This window comes from Theobroma cacao, chromosome 4 (genome assembly GCF_053813885.1).
Source record: "Theobroma cacao isolate CCN51 chromosome 4, ASM5381388v1, whole genome shotgun sequence".
Classification (NCBI taxonomy): Eukaryota; Viridiplantae; Streptophyta; class Magnoliopsida; order Malvales; family Malvaceae; genus Theobroma; species Theobroma cacao.
In genome coordinates this window covers 31076068-31083293 of record NC_142642.1, presented here as the reverse complement: position 1 = coordinate 31083293, position 7226 = coordinate 31076068, and positions in this window count along the sequence as shown.

Here is a 7226-nt window from a genome sequence, read left to right as displayed (position 1 = left end):
TTATGAACTATTTTTCCTATGCATTTTCCCTTAATTTCCATGGTTGAAAAGCAAGCTTTCATGGTGAATTCATGGCTGGTCAAAATGGGTATGGAGAGAGAATGATCTTGGATTGGTTTGATTTTTAGGTATGTTAGTGTTTTTAGGTGATTAATGATGTGTAGCATGAAAACAAGTGAAGAAAACCACCAAAGGTTTGGTGCCCATCAATAGCTGAATTCTCTAAGTGAATAATGAGGAAGAATGGGATGTTATTCTAGGTGATTTGATTAAGAAATAATAGTTTTTGGTGAATTGAGGAATTGGAAAAGAAATGGAGCAAGTTTGAGTGAAATTGGACGCATTGGTCAATTTATCGGATGAAAAATCGACTTAGGCCAATATCGGGTCTAGATGGCTACCCGTGCATTTTTCATTTCATATCACGCATATATATCGAGCCTGAAATAGCTTATGACTGTTAGACACAATTTAATTGGAATATGTGTCATGGATTATGGCTAGGTGGTGAGCCATTGGATACGGGTAAAGGACTGTACCTGCGGACTGAAAATATGAGTATTTCTACTCCTAATACTGTGAGTGGACAATTTATCGTCTTAAATATCTAGAGTAATTATACTTGTTTGATGCTTTTATTGAATGGTGAGTTTAAATTATAAAATATTATGTTTTCCAATTAAAATATTTTTGTAATAAAAATGAGATTTATACTGGTTTTGAAATCAAATATTGTTTTGGGAAAATTGAGTATATGGAGACTGTGTTGAATTTATGATTTTATATGTTATTGAAATTGTGGCTTATGACACTATGGTAGCATTATGGCTAAATTTTTGGAGTTGACATGAAATATATGAACAGTTTTGGATTGGTCTCGGTAGACTGGATTACATTTTATTCGCCATATTATGCTACTGAAAATTTTTTTGGGTCTGGTGGTATATTAAATGGTCACTGCAGTGGTGGTGGTTTCCGTGGATTGCCTATGAGAGGGGCACGGTAACCCAATTATATACTTACCTCCGAGGGGAGATGTTGGATAAAGTATTTCCTGAGATAAGATTTGAGTGCACCTCACATTCGGGCCACCACATGAGAGTGAGACTTAGCCAACGTCAAGGAACGACTGTGTATCAGATGCGAAAACATGTTTATGGGTATGGGACATTTAATAGCCTTGGCGGTCTCGGTGGGATACCTTGACAAAGGTACCCACGAGAATGATTCTGGTAAGGGCCAAGTTTAAGAAATTCACAAGCCGAGAAAATTTTGATGAAAAGAAATTGTTTGGTATAGATTGAAACGAATTTTGCGTTATGAGCATTATTGAGATATAACGTTTTTATATTGTCTCCGTCTACTCAACTTTAGATGCTTTTGATGGTAATTGTTTAATCACTGGGATTATGTAATCTCACCTCTCTTCCGATCCATTTTTTAGGCTCAGGACAGTTTGTTGATATTTGATTAAGACGAGAATTAATCTCGGAGTTGCATCCTAGAAAGTAAGGGTTCGTAGCCCTACACCTTCTTGGTCAGTTGGGGGCCCACGTATCACTGTAAACAAAATTTCATACTTTAATTATCTTTATTACTATATGAATAAATTTATTTTACTCTTACGCTACAAAAGTTATTTTAGGAAAACTTTAAAAATATTGTGTTTTAAGAAAATAAAATATTTTATTTAATGTTTTTATTATATTCAAATAGCTATAATTTTACTTTAAACGAATGTTTTAGACTTCAAAATTTAATTTAAATCATGAAATATGTGTTTCCACTTACATATTACATTTTTTACGAATTTCAAAATTTTCAGAAAAGAAAAGAAAAAAAATGACTAAAATACCCCTGTGAGATAGAAATAAATTTTCAGTGTTTTTGGATGGGAAAATGGTTCATATCATTTCAAAACACGATTTTAGTTACTGTCGATCACAAGGGAGGTAAGAAAACTGATACGAAAGCCTTGCGAGGTTTCGATCAGCATTCGGGGTAAAGAATGTCTGACAATACTTCGCGACGATTGTCACGGGCTCGATGGGAGTTTCAGGTCATGACAATCCTTTTGAGGACTAGCTCCCTTTCTCGAAAATACCTAGGATGAACTTTTTTCTCATATGCTCGCATCATTTTTTGTTGGTACATTTGGCCATGGCAAAGTGCCGCGAGTCTTTTTTTACTCAATCAAATTCAATTGTTCATAAAAATATGGTATAATGACAGAAACTTCAGTTTTATTTTTCATTGAAAAAATCCAAGTAAATCTAGAAAAGTCATCTACCAATGTAAGAAAATAATGATGACCACCGTTAGTAGGGATTGTTCAAGGCCCCCAAATATTAACATGCAAAAGTTTAAATGTAGAAACAGTATTTTGAACATGAGTAATTTCTTTTGTTTTGCAAAATGACATACATCACAAATCAAATCACTTGTACAATGAACTATTGGATAATATTGATGTATCACACTTATTCTATTTGAAGGCAAATGGCCAAGTCTAAAGTGCCAAAGATCAAACTGATTATGAATTGTTTTACAACCATTAACAAAAATTATAGCAGGAAGTTTTACAATCCTATCAATGTTATAATTGGATAGATATTGATCATCTTGATTGTCTTATATGAAATACAACCCTGATTTGACTTTAGCAACCTCAATCACTCTTCAATAAGGATGGCAATGGGTACCTTATTATAGGGCACTCGTAGATACCCGATCTGATTATATCGGGTTAGGGTATCCTATAATCGGGTTTGGGATGAGTTTGAATAGTGATTTCGCTACCCGTATTGAGTTTGGGTACTACCCCTTGGGTACCCACTACTTGAACCCGATTATGCTGACATTCGAGTTACGCAAGTACCTACCCCGAACTCGATCCTAATACCCGTTTATATATATTATTGTTATTTCAATGATTAAATTAAAAATAATCAACATTAATATATTTATTAAATGCTGACAAATATATTAAAAAGTATGGTTACTAAAATTATTAATATGATGGCATTAATATATTTAAATTAAAAAATTATTAGATTGTTAATTATGTTTAAATAATATGAATATCATATCATATTACAAAGGAATCTAATTACTATTATCTATATACTTTAAATATAAATATATGTACTTTTTATTTTGTGTTAACATTACAAAAATTATAACTTATAATATATATACTTAAAGAGAGTCTTTGAGATTAGAATAGTTTTGGAATCTAACCATTTTTTTTAATTTCATGTAATTAAAGACAAACCTATATAGTTAATTAAATTAATTCATTAAACTCTGATTATTAATTAACTTGGAATGTTCTATAATATATACATTATATATATTGGGTTCATTTATAAGAAATATAATTACTATATTATATATACTAATACTTTTAGTATATATATACTTTAAATATAAATATATTTACTTTCTATTTTATATTAATATTACAAAAATTATAACTTGTAAAATTGTTGATTATAATACATACACCTTTGTTATATAAACTTATAATATACAAACCTTAAGAGAAGTTGCGAGATTAAAATAGTTTTGAGACCTAGTTATATTTTTTAATTTCATGTAATTAAGGACAAACTCATATAATTGATTAAATTAATTCATAAAACTATGATTATTAATTACTTTGTAATGTCTTTTAATATATTTACTATATATATATTGGGTTCATTTATAAGGAATATAATTACTATTATACACACACACTTTAAATATAAACATATTTACTTTGTATTTTACATTAACATTACAAAAATTATAATTGATAAAATTATTAACTATAATATATATACCTTTGTTTATATAAACTTATAATATATAAACTTAATTATCTAAAAAGAAGTTGTGAGATTAGAATAGTTTTGAAACTTAGCTATTTTTTTTAGTTTCACATAATTAAAGACAAACTCATATAATTAATTAAATTAATTAACAAAATTATAATTATTAATTAACTTGTAATGTCTTTTAATATCTATACTTTATATATATTGGGTTCATTTATAAGGAATATATTTACTATAATAAATATACACTAAAATACTTTTAATATGTATATATACTTTAAATATAAATATATTTACTTTTTATTTTGTGTTAACATTATAAAAATTATAACTTATAAAATTATTAATTATAATATATATATACACACTTTATAGTATATAGCTTGTAATGCCTTTTAATAAATACAATTTATATTATACATTATGTTCATTTATAAAGAATATAATTACTATTATATAAGTTAATAATTACTAAATAATAAAATAATATTGACTTATATTATATATTATGTTCATTTATAAACACACCTTATAGTTTTTGATTATTTAAATTTAAAATTTATTATTTGTGTTTTTATTAATTTAATTAGTAGTTAATTACATGAAATATATAGGAGAAATATTGTTGTATATGGATACGGGTTTGGGTTCGAATAATTGGCTACTCATGAAGAACATTTTAATAATTTTTTATCTAATCAAGTTTTTAAACGGGTTAGGGTAATTATAGGGTAGTGGAAATGTATTATGATTAGGGGTAGGGTATTAATTTTTAAAATTATTCTAGTAGTTAAGGGCTAATGTATTTGATTTTTTATAAGGTTAGGGTTCGGGGTACCTCGAAATTAACGAGTACCCTAGTCATTGAAAACCCTACTCTCTAGGAGGTAAGGCCTGGGATAACATAACATGTATTAGTAAAAATGACACAGTTTTGTTTAGAATGACTTAATTTGCTCTCTGAAACAAGATTAAATTGAAATGATGGCACACAAAAGACATTTTGCAAAACCAACAAAGATGTCAACCTAACTGTTCCTATGTGTATGACCCTTGACTAAATATTATTATGTAGCTGTACAAAACAATTGTGTACAAGATATGCAGTAGTAAAGTTTTTAAGTGAACAAGAAACACGATGACTAGCTTTAGTATCCATTATCTAGGAATTTGGTTTAATCATGATATTATGAACATGTGAATATTTATTGGAATTACTATTAATTGCACTAAAACAAAAATGGTTAGAAAGAATACCTACTATTGTAGAGTTAATGAGTGAAACCTTTGGTTGCTCAGTGTTGGACAGAATTTTCAACAACATTATTAGTGCCAAAATTTCCTTGATTGAAGAAAACCACTAACTTCTGAAGTTGATGATTGATGGGAGACATCTAGGACATGGAGCTAGACCTAATGAGCTCCTCTTCCTGGTCTGGTTGTGTAAAAATTTCTACAGTAGAGTTAGAACCAACATTAGCAGAAACACTATTTATAGATGAGGCCTTCTTCTCGAAATTTCCTTTTCCTTTTGTGAATTGAATTTTCAAGAAAACCAATGAGCCTAAAATATTTCTCCTTCACATGCCCCTTTTTGCCATAATGGCTACAAGTTGAATATGGTTTTCCTTTTTTCTTATTGTCACTTGTTACTACCATCGTAGAGGATTCTATTACAGGATTTGACCAAATCAACAAACTCCTTTGATTTTCTTCCCTTAAGACTAAATTATATACCTTGTCTAAAGTAAGAAATAGCTCAATGACTGTAACTTGAGTCCTCAAGGTTGAAAAAGAATCATTTAATCCATTGATGAACCTAATCACCACATCTTTCTTATATTGATCATAATACTTCTTAAAGTAGATTGGATTGCATTTACCACACTCACATTGTGGCAAAGGTAAGAAATTTCTTAATACCTCTCAAATTCCTTCGAGTTATATGAAATAAGAATCTACAAATTTATTTCTTTTTGTAACATTACCTACGTTATATTGCAAATTACATACCCTAGTATCATCCAGTTGAGCAAAGTTTTGCTTCAATGCGCTCTAAATTTAAGCAATAGAATCAATATAAAAAATAGTAGATGCAATAGGAGGTGTTATAAATTCTAGAAGCCTTGCCACAATGAAGTTATTACATCTAATCCATGGTCCAAACAATGAATTGGTACTAGCTGGCTTAGAAATAGTCCTATTTGTACATCCAACTTTATTCCTAATTGATAAGGCTAGCATAAACGACTTGCTCCAAGCTACATAGTTGCTTGAAGTGAGCTTAGAATTGATCACAACTAATCCATGGTGATCAGTGTGATGCAGTTGTAGAAACTTTCTGGATAGTAGTATTTTCCATTTTTCAACAACAAATGACTAAAGAAACAACAAAATCAATGCAAGATTCAAGAAATTCTTAACAAGAAAACAATTCTAAAATAGAAAATCTAGCTCGTACAACTAAGAAAAGCTAAATATTGTTGAAACTTCAACACAAATCAAACCAAAATTAAGGCAGAATCTTACCAGGAACCCTAGATTTGCTTTAATATCATATGAGAAGTTGAGAGTGAACAAAGAAGTTCTTGACTAATGCTGGAACCTTTTGATGAATTTTCGTAAAAAAAAAGGAGTACAACTGAGGGTTTTATATCCAATTGCTAACTCACTAATAACAATAATGAAAAGTCTCCAACTTAGTTAATTTTCAATTAACCAATATTCGTAGCCTTAGTAAAAGTAAAAGTAGTTAATTAAAATAAATATACACGTGTATTTGAAATCCTCAATGTTGGTGTATTTTCAAAATCAAAGATTATGCCACATAATGAAAAGCTATCTTAGCTCAAAGGTTATATCACATAAAGTGACATAATGTGACTATTGGATTGTAGGTAGGTTTTCATACGAATGGTTATGTCACGACCCGAAACTCCCATCGAGCCCGTGACAACCGTCGCGACGTCTCGATCGACATTCATTACTCGGAATGTCAACCGGGACCCCGCAAGGCTTTAATATCAGCTTCTCATTTCCCCTGTGGGTAGCTGTTTCCAAATGCCACATTCTAAAAGATTTTAAACTGTTTTCAACTTAAACAAATAAAATAATAATTTTCGTCTCACAAGGGTATTTTGGTCATTTATCCCAAAAATCTCAAAATCATCTAAAAATATAGTATGTGTCAAATCCTATTCTATAAAATAATTACGATGTCATTTACATGCTCAATAGAATGTTTGCATGTTTAGGAAGTTCGAGAAATCGTTAAAAGAAGATATTGCCCCTAATGGTATCATTAAGTCGATTAAGCCTTGAACTAGTTCAAATAGGAATTTTAAGGTGAAATTAAGAGTTTCACAGTTCAAGGATGACCCAAAATGGTAATTTGGAGTTCGAGGA